Below are 17,326 nucleotides of genomic sequence, written 5' to 3'. Positions count from 1 at the left end.
TTTTTTTAAAAATAAATTTTATCTTTATTTTTCCATTATTCATAGAGTTACTATGAATCAATCCAAATCATATATTTCAAAACAATATTATAAATTTAAAATATTTCTATATTTTATCGGAATTTTAAGAGTCAAGTTCCCGCACATGCGCAGAATCTATTAATATTCTTAGCATTTTGCATTTAAAACCAGATTTACACAATACTTAAAACTTATTGCCGAGTCGTAATGAGAATCTTTGAACCTTCAGAAGCTTTCGAGGTACGAGTCTTGGTGGCTATTTCGGCAGGGTGTGTCATTGTATTTTGCTGTCTTCTGTTCGAATCTCGAGATTGACAAATAATTTATAATTTTTCTTTTTTTTAAATAAATTTTTTCTTTATTTTTCCATTATTCATAGAGTTACTATGAATCATTACAAATCATATATTTCAAAACAATATTATAAATTTAAAATTTTTTTATATTTTATCGGAATTTTAAGAGTCATGTTCCCGCACATGCGCAAATCTATTAATATTCTTAGCATTGTGCTTTTAAAACCAGATTTACACATTAATTAAAACTTTTTGCCGAGTCGTAATTAGAATCTTTGACCCTTCAGAAGCTCTCGAGGTACGCGTCTTGGTAGCTAGATCGGCAGTTTGTGGCATTGTATTTTGCTGGTCTTCTGTTCGAATCTCGAGATCGACAAAGATTTTATAATTTTTCTTTTTTTTTAAATAAATTTTATCTATATTTCTCCATTATTCACAGAGTTACTATGAATCATTGAAAATCATATATTTCAAAACAATATTATAAATTTAAAATATTTCTATATTTTATCGGAATTTTAAGAGTCAAGTTCCCGCACATGCGCAGAATCTATTAATATTCTTAGCATTGTGCTTTTAAAACCAGATTTACACAATACTTAAAACTTATTGCCGAGTCGTAATTAGAATCTTTGACCCTTCAGAAGCTCTCGAGGTACACGTCTTGGTGGCTATATCGGCAGGGTGTGTCATTGTATTTTGCTGGTCTTCTGTTCGAATCTCGAGATCGACAAAGATTTTATAATTTTTCTTTTTTTTAAAAATAAATTTTATCTTTATTTTTCCATTATTCATAGAGTTACTATGAATCAATCCAAATCATATATTTCAAAACAATATTATAAATTTAAAATATTTCTATATTTTATCGGAATTTTAAGAGTCAAGTTCCCGCACATGCGCAGAATCTATTAATATTCTTAGCATTGTGCTTTTAAAACCAGATTTACACAATACTTAAAACTTATTGCCGAGTCGTAATGAGAATCTTTGACCCTTCAGAAGCTCTCGAGGTACGCGTCTTGGTGGCTATATCGGCAGGGTGTGTCATTGTATTTTTCTGGTCTTCTGTTCGAATCTCGAGATCGACAAAGATTTTATAATGTTTCTTTTTTTAAAAAATAAATTTTATCTTTATTTTTCCATTATTCATAGAGTTACTATGAATCAATCCAAATCATATATTTCAAAACAATATTATAAATTTAAAATATTTCTATATTTTATCGGAATTTTAAGAGTCAAGTTCCCGCACATGCGCAGAATCTATTAATATTCTTAGCATTTTGCATTTAAAACCAGATTTATACAATACTTAAAACTTATTGCCGAGTCGTAATTAGAATCTTTGATCAGAAGCTCTCGAGGTACGAGTCTTGGTGGCTAGATCGGCAGTGTGTGGCATTGTATTTTGCTGGTCTTCTGTTCGAATCTCGAGATCGACAAAGATTTTATAATTTTCTTTTTTTTTAAATTTATTTTATCTATATTTTTCCATTATTCATAGAGTTACTATGAATCAATCCAAATCATATATTTCAAAACAATATTATAAATTTAAAATATTTCTATATTTTATCGGAATTTTAAGAGTCAAGTTCCCGCACATGCGCAGAATCTATTAATATTCTTAGCATTTTGCATTTAAAACCACATTTACACAATACTTAAAACTTATTGCCGAGTCGTAATGATAATCTTTGACCCTTCAGAAGCTTTCGAGGTACGAGTCTTGGTGGCTAGATCGGCAGGGTGTGTCATTGTATTTTGCTGTCTTCTGTTCGAATCTCGAGATCGACAAATAATTTATATTTTTTCCTTTGTTTAAATAAATTTTATCTTTATTTTTCCATTATTCATAGAGTTACTATGAATCATTCCAAATCAAATATTTCAAAACAATATTATAAATTTAAAATATTTCTATATTTTATCGGAATTTTAAGAGTCATGTTCCCGCACATGCGCAAATCTATTAATATTCTTAGCATTGTGCTTTTAAAACCAGATTTACACATTAATTAAAACTTTTTGCCGAGTCGTAATTAGAATCTTTGATCAGAAGCTCTCGAGGTACGAGTCTTGGTGGCTAGATCGGCATGGTGTGTCATTGTATTTTGATGGTCTTCTGTTCGAATCTCGAGATCGACCAATAATTTATAAATTTTCTTTTTTTTAAATAATTTGTATCTTTATTTCTCCATTATTCCCAGAGTTACTATGAATCATTGAAAATCATATATTTCAAAACAATATTATAAATTTAAAATATTTCTATATTTTATCGGAATTTTAAGAGTCAAGTTCCCGCAAATGCGCAGAATCTATTAATATTCTTAGCATTGTGCTTTTAAAACCAGATTTACACAATACTTAAAACTTATTGCCGAGTCGTAATGAGAATCTTTGACCCTTCAGAAGCTCCCGAGGTACGCGTCTAGGTGGCTAGATCGGCAGGGTGTGTCATTGTATTTTGCTGGTCTTCTGTTCGAATCTCGAGATCGACAAAGATTTTATAATTTTTCTTTTTTTTAAAATAAATTTTATCTTTGTTTTTCCATTATTCATAGAGTTACTATGAATCAATCCAAATCATATATTTCAAAACAATATTATAAATTTAAAATATTTCTATATTTTATCGGAATTTTAAGAGTCAAGTTCCCGCACATGCGCAGAATCTATTAATATTCTTAGCATTGTACTTTTAAAACCAGATTTACACAATACTTAAAACTTATTGCTGAGTCGTAATGAGAATCTTTGACCCTTCAGAAGCTCTCGAGGTACGCGTCTTGGTGGCTAGATCGGCAGGGTGTGTCATTGTATTTTGCTGGTCTTCTGTTCGAAACTCGAGATCGACAAAGATTTTATAATTTTTCTTTTTTTTAAAATAAATTTTATCTTTGTTTTTCCATTATTCATAGAGTTACTATGAATCAATCCAAATCATATATTTCAAAACAATATTATAAATTTAAAATATTACTATATTTTATCGGAATTTTAAGAGTCAAGTTCCCGCACATGCGCAGAATCTATTAATATTCTTAGCATTGTGCTTTTAAAACCAGATTTACACAATACTTAAAACTTATTGCCGAGTCGTAATGAGAATCTTTGACCCTTCAGAAGCTCTCAAGGTACGAGTCTTGGTGGCTGGATCGGCAGGGTGTGTCATTCTATTTTGCTGGTCTTCTGTTCGAATCTCGAGATCGACCAATAATTTATAATTTTTCTTTTTTTTAAATAATTTGTATCTTTATTTCTCCATTATTCATAGAATTTCTATGAATCATTCCAAATCATATATTTCAAAACAATATCATAAATTTAAAATATTTCTATATTTTATCGGAATTTTAAGAGTCAAGTTCCCGCACATGCGCAGAATCTATTAATATTCTTAGCATTGTGCTTTTAAAACCAGATTTACACAATACTTAAAACTTATTGCCGAGTCGTAATGAGAATCTTTGACCCTTCAGAAGCTCTCGAGGTACGCGTCTTGGTGGCTAGATCGGCAGGGTGTGTCATTGTATTTTGCTGGTCTTCTGTCCGAAACTCGAGATCGACAAAGATTTTATAATTTTTCATTTTTTTTTAAATAAATTTTATCTTTATTTTTCCATTATTCATAGAGTTACTATGAATCATTTAAAATCATATATTTCAAAACATTATTATAAATTTAAAATATTTCTATATTTTATCGGAATTTTAAGAGTCAAGTTCCCACACATGCGCAGAATCTATTAATATTCTTAGCATTGTGCTTTTAAAACCAGATTTACACAATACTTAAAACTTATTGCCGAGTCGTAATGAGAATCTTTGACCCTTCAGAAGCTCTCGAGGTACGAGTCTTGGTGGCTAGATCGGCAGGGTGTGTCATTGTATTTTGCTGGTCTTCTGTTCGAATCTCGAGATCGACCAATAATTTATAATTTTTCTTTTTTTTAAATAATTTTTATCTTTATTTCTCCATTATTCATAGAATTTCTATGAATCATTCCAAATCATATATTTCAGAACAATATCATAAATTTAAAATATTTCTATATTTTATCGGAATTTTAAGACTCAAGCTCCCGCACATGCGCAGAATCTTCTAATATTCTTAGCATTGTGCTTTTAAAACCAGATTTACACAATACTTGAAATTTATTGCCGAATCGTAATGAGAATCTTTGACACTTCAGAACCTCTCGAGGGACGAGTCTTGGTGGCTAGATCGGCAGGGTGTGTCATTGTATTTTGCTGGTCTTCTGTTCGAATCTCGAGATCGACAAAGATTTTATAATTTTTCTTTTTTTTTAAATTTATTTTATCTATATTTCTCCATTATTCATAGAGTTACTATGAATCAATCCAAATCATATATTTCAAAACAATATTATAAATTTAAAATATTTCTATATTTTATCGGAATTTTAAGAGTCAAGTTTCCGCACATGCGCAGAATCTATTAATATTCTTAGCATTGTGTTTTTAAAACCAGATTTACACAATACTTAAAACTTATTGCCGAGTCGTAATGAGAATCTTTGACCCTTCAGAAGCTCTCGAGGTACGCGTCTTGGTGGCTAGATCGGCAGGGTGTGTCATTGTATTTTGCTGGTCTTCTGTTCGAAACTCGAGATCGACAAAGATTTTATAATTTTTCTTTTTTTTAAAATAAATTTTATCTTTGTTTTTCCATTATTCATAGAGTTACTATGAATCAATCCAAATCATATATTTCAAAACAATATTATAAATTTAAAATATTTCTATATTTTATCGGAATTTTAAGAGTCAAGTTCCCGCACATGCGCAGAATCTATTAATATTCTTAGCATTGTACTTTTAAAACCAGATTTACACAATACTTAAAACTTATTGCTGAGTCGTAATGAGAATCTTTGACCCTTCAGAAGCTCTCGTGGTACGCCTCTTGGTGGCTAGATCGGCACTGTGTGTCATTGTATTTTGCTGGTCTTCTGTTCGAATCTCGAGATCGACAAAGATTTTATAATCTTTCATTTTTTTTTAAATAAATTTTATCTTTATTTTTCCATTATTCATAGAGTTACTATGAATCAATCCAAATCATATATTTCAAAACAATATTATAAATTTAAAATATTTCTATATTTTATCGGAATTTTAAGACTTAAGTTCCCGCACATGCGCAGAATCTATTAATATTCTTAGCATTGTGCTTTTAAAACCAGATTTACACAATACTTAAAACTTATTGCCGAGTCGTAATGAGAATCTTTGACCCTTCAGAAGCTCTCGAGGTACGAGTCTTGGTGGCTAGATCGGCAGGGTGTGTCATTGTATTTTGCTGGTCTTCTGTTCGAATCTCGAAATCAGCCAATAATTTATAATTTTTCTTTTTTTTAAATAAATTTTATCTTTATTTCTCCATTATTCATAGAGTTACTATGAATCATTTAAAATCATATATTTCAAAACAATATTATAAATTTAAAATATTTCTATATTTTATCGGAATTTTAAGAGTCAAGTTCCCACACATGCGCAGAATCTATTAATATTCTTAGCCTTGTGCTTTTAAAACCAGATTTACACAATACTTAAAACTTATTGGAGAGTCGTAATGAGAATATTTGACCCTTCAGAAGATCTCGAGGTACGAGTCTTGGTGGCTAGATCGGCAGGGTGTGTCATTGTATTTTGCTGGTCTTCTGTTCGAATCTTGAGATCGACAAAGATTTTATAATTTTTCTTTTTTTTAAATAAATTTTATCTTTATTTCTCCATTATTCATAGAGTTACTATGAATCATTTAAAATCATATATTTCAAAACAATATTATAAATTTAAAATATTTCTATATTTTATCGGAATTTTAAGAGTCAAGTTCCCGCACATGCTCAGAATCTATTAATATTCTTAGCATTGTGCTTTTAAAACGAGATTTACACAATACTTAAAACTTATTGCCGAGTCGTAATGAGAATCTTTGAAACTTCAGAAGCTCTCAAGGTACGAGTCTTGGTGGCTGGATCGGCAGGGTGTGTCATTGTATTTTGCTGGTCTTCTGTTCGAATCTCGAGATCGACAAATAATTTATAATTTTTCTTTTTTTTAAATAAATTTTATCTTTATTTCTCCATTATTCATAGAGTTACTATGAATCATTTAAAATCATATATTTCAAAACAATACTATAAATTAAAAATATTTCTATATTTTATCGGAATTTTAAGAGTCAAGTTCCCGCACATGCGCAGAATCTATTAATATTCTTAGCATTGTGCTTTTAAAACCAGATTTACACAATACTTAAAACTTATTGCCGAGTCGTAATGAGAATCTTTGACCCTTCAGAAGCTCTCGAGGTACGAGTCTTGGTGGCTAGATCGGCAGGGTGTGTCATTGTATTTTGCTGGTCTTCTGTTCGAATCTCGAAATCAGCCAATAATTTATAATTTTTCTTTTTTTTAAATAAATTTTATCTTTATTTCTCCATTATTCATAGAGTTACTATGAATCATTTAAAATCATATATTTCAAAACAATATTATAAATTTAAAATATTTCTATATTTTATCGGAATTTTAAGAGTCAAGTTCCCGCACATGCTCAGAATCTATTAATATTCTTAGCATTGTGCTTTTAAAACGAGATTTACACAATACTTAAAACTTATTGCCGAGTCGTAATGAGAATCTTTGAAACTTCAGAAGCTCTCAAGGTACGAGTCTTGGTGGCTGGATCGGCAGGGTGTGTCATTGTATTTTGCTGGTCTTCTGTTCGAATCTCGAGATCGACAAATAATTTATAATTTTTCTTTTTTTTAAATAAATTTTATCTTTATTTCTCCATTATTCATAGAGTTACTATGAATCATTTAAAATCATATATTTCAAAACAATATTATAAATTAAAAATATTTCTATATTTTATCGGAATTTTAAGACTCAAGTTCCCGCACATGCGCAGAATCTATTAATATTCTTAGCATTGTGCTTTTAAAACCAGATTTACACAATACTTAAAACTTATTGCCGAGTCGTAATGAGAATGTTTGACCCTTCAGAAGCTCTCGAGGTACGAGTCTTGGTGGCTAGATCGGCAGGGTGTGTCATTGTATTTTGCTGGTCTTCTGTTCGAATCTCGAGATCGACCAATAATTTATAATTTTTCTTTTTTTTAAATAATTTGTATCTTTATTTCTCCATTATTCATAGAATTTCTATGAATCATTCCAAATCATATATTTCAAAACAATATCATAAATTTAAAATATTTCTATATTTTATCGGAATTTTAAGAGTCAAGTTCCCGCACATGCGCAGAATCTATTAATATTCTTAGCATTGTGCTTTTAAAACCAGATTTACACAATACTTAAAACTTATTGCCGAGTCGTAATGAGAATCTTTGACCCTTCAGAAGCTCTCAAGGTACGAGTCTTGGTGGCTGGATCGGCAGGGTGTGTCATTGTATTTTGCTGGTCTTCTGTTCGAATCTCGAGATCGACAAATAATTTATAATTTTTCTTTTTTTTAAATAAATTTTATCTTTATTTCTCCATTATTCATAGAGTTACTATGAATCATTTAAAATCATATATTTCAAAACAATATTATAAATTTTAAATATTTCTATATTTTATCGGAATTTTAAGACTCAAGCTCCCGCACATGCGCAGAATCTTCTAATATTCTTAGCATTGTACTTTTAAAACCAGATTTACACAATACTTGAAATTTATTGCCGAATCGTAATGAGAATCTTTGACACTTCAGAACCTCTCGACGGACGAGTCTTGGTGGCTAGATCGGCAAGGTGTGTCATTGTATTTTGCTGGTCTTCTGTTCGAATCTCGAGATCGACAAAGATTTTATAATTTTTCTTTTTTTTTTAAATTTATTTTATCTATATTTCTCCATTATTCATAGAGTTACTATGAATCAATCCAAATCATATATTTCAAAACAATATTATAAATTTAAAATATTTCTATATTTTATCGGAATTTTAAGAGTCAAGTTTCCGCACATGCGCAGAATCTATTAATATTCTTAGCATTGTGCTTTTAAAACCAGATTTACACAATACTTAAAACTTATTGCCGAGTCGTAATGAGAATCTTTGACCCTTCAGAAGCTCTCGAGGTACGCGTCTTGGTGGCTAGATCGGCAGGGTGTGTCATTGTATTTTGCTGGTCTTCTGTTCGAAACTCGAGATCGACAAAGATTTTATAATTTTTCTTTTTTTTAAAATAAATTTTATCTTTGTTTTTCCATTATTCATAGAGTTACTATGAATCAATCCAAATCATATATTTCAAAACAATATTATAAATTTAAAATATTTCTATATTTTATCGGAATTTTAAGAGTCAAGTTTCCGCACATGCGCAGAATCTATTAATATTCTTAGCATTGTGCTTTTAAAACCAGATTTACACAATACTGAAAACTTATTGCCGAGTCGTAATGAGAATCTTTGACCCTTCAGAAGCTCTCAAGGTACGAGTCTTGGTGGCTGGATCGGCAGGGTGTGTCATTGTATTTTGCTGGTCTTCTGTTCGAATCTCGAGATCGACAAATAATTTATAATTTTTCTTTTTTTAAAATAAATTTTATCTTTATTTCTCCATTATTCATAGAGTTACTATGAATCATTTAAAATCATATATTTCAAAACAATATTATAAATTTTAAATATTTCTATATTTTATCGGAATTTTAAGACTCAAGCTCCCGCACATGCGCAGAATCTTCTAATATTCTTAGCATTGTACTTTTAAAACCAGATTTACACAATACTTGAAATTTATTGCCGAATCGTAATGAGAATCTTTGACACTTCAGAACCTCTCGAGGGACGAGTCTTGGTGGCTAGATCGGCAAGGTGTGTCATTGTATTTTGCTGTTCTTCTGTTCGAATCTCGAGATCGACAAAGATTTTATAATTTTTCTTTTTTTTTTAAATTTATTTTATCTATATTTCTCCATTATTCATAGAGTTACTATGAATCAATCCAAATCATATATTTCAAAACAATATTATAAATTTAAAATATTTCTATATTTTATCGGAATTTTAAGAGTCAAGTTTCCGCACATGCGCAGAATCTATTAATATTGTTAGCATTGTACTTTTAAAACCAGATTTACACAATACTTAAAACTTATTGCTGAGTCGTAATGAGAATCTTTGACCCTTCAGAAGCTCTCGTGGCACGCCTCTTGGTGGCTAGATCGGCACTGTGTGTCATTGTATTTTGCTGGTCTTCTGTTCGAATCTCGAGATCGACAAAGATTTTATAATTTTTCATTTTTTTTTTAAATAAATTTTATCTTTATTTTTCCATTATTCATAGAGTTACTATGAATCAATCCAAATCATATATTTCAAAACAATATTATAAATTTAAAATATTTCAATATTTTATCGGAATTTTAAGAGTCAAGTTCCCGCACATGCGCAGAATCTATTAATATTCTTAGCATTGTGCTTTTAAAACCAGATTTACACAATACTTAAAACTTATTGCCGAGTCGTAATGAGAATCTTTGACCTTTCAGAAGCTCTCAAGGTACGAGTCTTGGTGGCTAGATCGGCAGGGTGTGTCATTGTATTTTGCTGGTCTTCTGTTCGAATCTCGAAATCAGCCAATAATTTATAATTTTTCTTTTTTTTAAATAAATTTTATCTTTATTTCTCCATTATTCATAGAGTTACTATGAATCATTTAAAATCATATATTTCAAAACAATATTATAAATTTAAAATATTTCTATATTTTATCGGAATTTTAAGAGTCAAGTTCCCACACATGCGCAGAATCTATTAATATTCTTAGCCTTGTGCTTTTAAAACCAGATTTACACAATACTTAAAACTTATTGGAGAGTCGTAATGAGAATCTTTGACCCTTCAGAAGATCTCGAGGTACGAGTCTTGGTGGCTAGATCGGCACTGTGTGTCATTGTATTTTGCTGGTCTTCTGTTCGAATCTTGAGATCGACAAAGATTTTATAATTTTTCTTTTTTTTAAATAAATTTTATCTTTATTTCTCCATTATTCATAGAGTTACTATGAATCATTTAAAATCATATATTTCAAAACAATATTATAAATTTAAAATATTTCTATATTTTATCGGAATTTTAAGAGTCAAGTTCCCGCACATGCTCAGAATCTATTAATATTCTTAGCATTGTGCTTTTAAAACGAGATTTACACAATACTTAAAACTTATTGCCGAGTCGTAATGAGAATCTTTGAAACTTCAGAAGCTCTCAAGGTACGAGTCTTGGTGGCTGGATCGGCAGGGTGTGTCATTGTATTTTGCTGGTCTTCTGTTCGAATCTCGAGATCGACAAATAATTTATAATTTTTCTTTTTTTTAAATAAATTTTATCTTTATTTCTCCATTATTCATAGAGTTACTATGAATCATTTAAAATCATATATTTCAAAACAATATTATAAATTTAAAATATTTCTATATTTTATCGGAATTTTAAGACTCAAGTTCCCGCACATGCGCAGAATCTATTAATATTCTTAGCATTGTGCTTTTAAAACCAGATTTACACAATACTTAAAACTTATTGCCGAGTCGTAATGAGAATCTTTGACCCTTCAGAAGCTCTCGAGGTACGAGTCTTGGTGGCTAGATCGGCAGGGTGTGTCATTGTATTTTGCTGGTCTTCTGTTCGAATCTCGAAATCAGCCAATAATTTATAATTTTTCTTTTTTTTAAATAAATTTTATCTTTATTTCTCCATTATTCATAGAGTTACTATGAATCATTTAAAATCATATATTTCAAAACAATATTATAAATTTAAAATATTTCTATATTTTATCGGAATTTTAAGAGTCAAGTTCCCACACATGCGCAGAATCTATTAATATTCTTAGCCTTGTGCTTTTAAAACCAGATTTACACAATACTTAAAACTTATTGGAGAGTCGTAATGAGAATCTTTGACCCTTCAGAAGATCTCGAGGTACGAGTCTTGGTGGCTAGATCGGCAGGGTGTGTCATTGTATTTTGCTGGTCTTCTGTTCGAATCTTGAGATCGGCAAAGATTTTATAATTTTTCTTTTTTTTAAATAAATTTTATCTTTATTTCTCCATTATTCATAGAGTTACTATGAATCATTTAAAATCATATATTTCAAAACAATATTATAAATTTAAAATATTTCTATATTTTATCGGAATTTTAAGAGTCAAGTTCCCGCACATGCTCAGAATCTATTAATATTCTTAGCATTGTGCTTTTAAAACGAGATTTACACAATACTTAAAACTTATTGCCGAGTCGTAATGAGAATCTTTGACCCTTCAGAAGCTCTCGAGGTACGAGTCTTGGTGGCTAGATCGGCAGGGTGTGTCATTGTATTTTGCTGGTCTTCTGTTCGAATCTCGAGATCGACCAATAATTTATAATTTTTCTTTTTTTTAAATAATTTGTATCTTTATTTCTCCATTATTCATAGAATTTCTATGAATCATTCCAAATCATATATTTCAAAACAATATTATAAATTTAAAATATTTCTATATTTTATCGGAATTTTAAGAGTCAAGTTTCCGCACATGCGCAGAATCTATTAATATTCTTAGCATTGTGCTTTTAAAACCAGATTTACACAATACTTAAAACTTATTGCCGAGTCGTAATGAGAATCTTTGACCCTTCAGAAGCTCTCGAGGTACGCGTCTTGGTGGCTAGATCGGCAGGGTGTGTCATTGTATTTTGCTGGTCTTCTGTTCGAAACTCGAGATCGACAAAGATTTTATAATTTTTCTTTTTTTTAAAATAAAATTTATCTTTGTTTTTCCATTATTCATAGAGTTACTATGAATCAATCCAAATCATATATTTCAAAACAATATTATAAATTTAAAATATTTCTATATTTTATCGGAATTTTAAGAGTCAAGTTCCCGCACATGCGCAGAATCTATTAATATTCTTAGCATTGTACTTTTAAAACCAGATTTACACAATACTTAAAACTTATTGCTGAGTCGTAATGAGAATCTTTGACCCTTCAGAAGCTCTCGTGGTACGCCTCTTGGTGGCTAGATCGGCACTGTGTGTCATTGTATTTTGCTGGTCTTCTGTTCGAATCTCGAGATCGACAAAGATTTTATAATTTTTCATTTTTTTTTTAAATAAATTTTATCTTTATTTTTCCATTATTCATAGAGTTACTATGAATCATTTAAAATCATATATTTCAAAACAATATTATAAATTTAAAATATTTCTATATTTTATCGGAATTTTAAGAGTCAAGTTCCCGCACATGCTCAGAATCTATTAATATTCTTAGCATTGTGCTTTTAAAACCAGATTTACACAATACTTAAAACTTATTGCCGAGTCGTAATGAGAATCTTTGACCTTTCAGAAGCTCTCAAGGTACGAGTCTTGGTGGCTAGATCGGCAGGGTGTGTCATTGTATTTTGCTGGTCTTCTGTTCGAATCTCGAAATCAGCCAATAATTTATAATTTTTCTTTTTTTTAAATAAATTTTATCTTTATTTCTCCATTATTCATAGAGTTACTATGAATCATTTAAAATCATATATTTCAAAACAATATTATAAATTTAAAATATTTCTATATTTTATCGGAATTTTAAGAGTCAAGTTCCCACACATGCGCAGAATCTATTAATATTCTTAGCCTTGTGCTTTTAAAACCAGATTTACACAATACTTAAAACTTATTGGAGAGTCGTAATGAGAATCTTTGACCCTTCAGAAGATCTCGAGGTACGAGTCTTGGTGGCTAGATCGGCACTGTGTGTCATTGTATTTTGCTGGTCTTCTGTTCGAATCTTGAGATCGACAAAGATTTTATAATTTTTCTTTTTTTTAAATAAATTTTATCTTTATTTCTCCATTATTCATAGAGTTACTATGAATCATTTAAAATCATATATTTCAAAACAATATTATAAATTTAAAATATTTCTATATTTTATCGGAATTTTAAGAGTCAAGTTCCCGCACATGCTCAGAATCTATTAATATTCTTAGCATTGTGCTTTTAAAACGAGATTTACACAATACTTAAAACTTATTGCCGAGTCGTAATGAGAATCTTTGAAACTTCAGAAGCTCTCAAGGTACGAGTCTTGGTGGCTGGATCGGCAGGGTGTGTCATTGTATTTTGCTGGTCTTCTGTTCGAATCTCGAGATCGACAAATAATTTATAATTTTTCTTTTTTTTAAATAAATTTTATCTTTATTTCTCCATTATTCATAGAGTTACTATGAATCATTTAAAATCATATATTTCAAAACAATATTATAAATTTAAAATATTTCTATATTTTATCGGAATTTTAAGACTCAAGTTCCCGCACATGCGCAGAATCTATTAATATTCTTAGCATTGTGCTTTTAAAACCAGATTTACACAATACTTAAAACTTATTGCCGAGTCGTAATGAGAATCTTTGACCCTTCAGAAGCTCTCGAGGTACGAGTCTTGGTGGCTAGATCGGCAGGGTGTGTCATTGTATTTTGCTGGTCTTCTGTTCGAATCTCGAAATCAGCCAATAATTTATAATTTTTCTTTTTTTTAAATAAATTTTATCTTTATTTCTCCATTATTCATAGAGTTACTATGAATCATTTAAAATCATATATTTCAAAACAATATTATAAATTTAAAATATTTCTATATTTTATCGGAATTTTAAGAGTCAAGTACCCACACATGCGCAGAATCTATTAATATTCTTAGCCTTGTGCTTTTAAAACCAGATTTACACAATACTTAAAACTTATTGGAGAGTCGTAATGAGAATCTTTGACCCTTCAGAAGATCTCGAGGTACGAGTCTTGGTGGCTAGATCGGCAGGGTGTGTCATTGTATTTTGCTGGTCTTCTGTTCGAATCTTGAGATCGGCAAAGATTTTATAATTTTTCTTTTTTTTAAATAAATTTTATCTTTATTTCTCCATTATTCATAGAGTTACTATGAATCATTTAAAATCATATATTTCAAAACAATATTATAAATTTAAAATATTTCTATATTTTATCAGAATTTTAAGAGTCAAGTTCCCGCACATGCTCAGAATCTATTAATATTCTTAGCATTGTGCTTTTAAAACGAGATTTACACAATACTTAAAACTTATTGCCGAGTCGTAATGAGAATCTTTGACCCTTCAGAAGCTCTCGAGGTACGAGTCTTGGTGGCTAGATCGGCAGGGTGTGTCATTGTATTTTGCTGGTCTTCTGTTCGAATCTCGAGATCGACCAATAATTTATAATTTTTCTTTTTTTTAAATAATTTGTATCTTTATTTCTCCATTATTCATAGAATTTCTATGAATCATTCCAAATCATATATTTCAAAACAATATTATAAATTTAAAATATTTCTATATTTTATCGGAATTTTAAGAGTCAAGTTTCCGCACATGCGCAGAATCTATTAATATTCTTAGCATTGTGCTTTTAAAACCAGATTTACACAATACTTAAAACTTATTGCCGAGTCGTAATGAGAATCTTTGACCCTTCAGAAGCTCTCGAGGTACGCGTCTTGGTGGCTAGATCGGCAGGGTGTGTCATTGTATTTTGCTGGTCTTCTGTTCGAAACTCGAGATCGACAAAGATTTTATAATTTTTCTTTTTTTTAAAATAAAATTTATCTTTGTTTTTCCATTATTCATAGAGTTACTATGAATCAATCCAAATCATATATTTCAAAACAATATTATAAATTTAAAATATTTCTATATTTTATCGGAATTTTAAGAGTCAAGTTCCCGCACATGCGCAGAATCTATTAATATTCTTAGCATTGTACTTTTAAAACCAGATTTACACAATACTTAAAACTTATTGCTGAGTCGTAATGAGAATCTTTGACCCTTCAGAAGCTCTCGTGGTACGCCTCTTGGTGGCTAGATCGGCACTGTGTGTCATTGTATTTTGCTGGTCTTCTGTTCGAATCTCGAGATCGACAAAGATTTTATAATTTTTCATTTTTTTTTAAATAAATTTTATCTTTATTTTTCCATTATTCATAGAGTTACTATGAATCAATCCAAATCATATATTTCAAAACAATATTATAAATTTAAAATATTTCAATATTTTATCGGAATTTTAAGAGTCAAGTTCCCGCACATGCGCAGAATCTATTAATATTCTTAGCATTGTGTTTTTAAAACCAGATTTACACAATACTTAAAACTTATTGCCGAGTCGTAATGAGAATTTTTGACCTTTCAGAAGCTCTCAAGGTACGAGTCTTGGTGGCTAGATCGGCAGGGTGTGTCATTGTATTTTGCTGGTCTTCTGTTCGAATCTCGAAATCAGCCAATAATTTATAATTTTTCTTTTTTTTAAATAAATTTTATCTTTATTTCTCCATTATTCATAGAGTTACTATGAATCATTTAAAATCATATATTTCAAAACAATATTATAAATTTAAAATATTTCTATATTTTATCGGAATTTTAAGAGTCAAGTTCCCACACATGCGCAGAATCTATTAATATTCTTAGCCTTGTGCTTTTAAAACCAGATTTACACAATACTTAAAACTTATTGGAGAGTCGTAATGAGAATCTTTGACCCTTCAGAAGATCTCGAGGTACGAGTCTTGGTGGCTAGATCGGCACTGTGTGTCATTGTATTTTGCTGGTCTTCTGTTCGAATCTTGAGATCGACAAAGATTTTATAATTTTTCTTTTTTTTAAATAAATTTTATCTTTATTTCTCCATTATTCATAGAGTTACTATGAATCATTTAAAATCATATATTTCAAAACAATATTATAAATTTAAAATATTTCTATATTTTATCGGAATTTTAAGAGTCAAGTTCCCGCACATGCTCAGAATCTATTAATATTCTTAGCATTGTGCTTTTAAAACGAGATTTACACAATACTTAAAACTTATTGCCGAGTCGTAATGAGAATCTTTGAAACTTCAGAAGCTCTCAAGGTACGAGTCTTGGTGGCTGGATCGGCAGGGTGTGTCATTGTATTTTGCTGGTCTTCTGTTCGAATCTCGAGATCGACAAATAATTTATAATTTTTCTTTTTTTTAAATAAATTTTATCTTTATTTCTCCATTATTCATAGAGTTACTATGAATCATTTAAAATCATATATTTCAAAACAATATTATAAATTTAAAATATTTCTATATTTTATCGGAATTTTAAGACTCAAGTTCCCGCACATGCGCAGAATCTATTAATATTCTTAGCATTGTGCTTTTAAAACCAGATTTACACAATACTTAAAACTTATTGCCGAGTCGTAATGAGAATCTTTGACCCTTCAGAAGCTCTCGAGGTACGAGTCTTGGTGGCTAGATCGGCAGGGTTTGTCATTGTATTTTGCTGGTCTTCTGTTCGAATCTCGAAATCAGCCAATAATTTATAATTTTTCTTTTTTTTAAATAAATTTTATCTTTATTTCTCCATTATTCATAGAGTTACTATGAATCATTTAAAATCATATATTTCAAAACAATATTATAAATTAAAAATATTTCTATATTTTATCGGAATTTTAAGGCTCAAGTTCCCGCACATGCGCAGAATCTATTAATATTCTTAGCATTGTGCTTTTAAAACCAGATTTACACAATACTTAAAACTTATTGCCGAGTCGTAATGAGAATGTTTGACCCTTCAGAAGCTCTCGAGGTACGAGTCTTGGTGGCTAGATCGGCAGGGTGTGTCATTGTATTTTGCTGGTCTTCTGTTCGAATCTCGAGATCGACCAATAATTTATAATTTTTCTTTTTTTTAAATAATTTGTATCTTTTTTTCTCCATTATTCATAGAATTTCTATGAATCATTCCAAATCATATATTTCAAAACAATATTATAAATTTAAAATATTTCTATATTTTATCGGAATTTTAAGAGTCAAGTTCCCGCACATGCGCAGAATCTATTAATATTCTTAGCATTGTACTTTTAAAACCAGATTTACACAATACTTAAAACTTATTGCTGA

This window comes from Argiope bruennichi, chromosome 6 (assembly GCF_947563725.1).
Source record: "Argiope bruennichi chromosome 6, qqArgBrue1.1, whole genome shotgun sequence".
Lineage (NCBI taxonomy): Eukaryota > Metazoa > Arthropoda > Arachnida > Araneae > Araneidae > Argiope > Argiope bruennichi.
Note: the sequence above shows the minus strand (reverse complement) of the source record.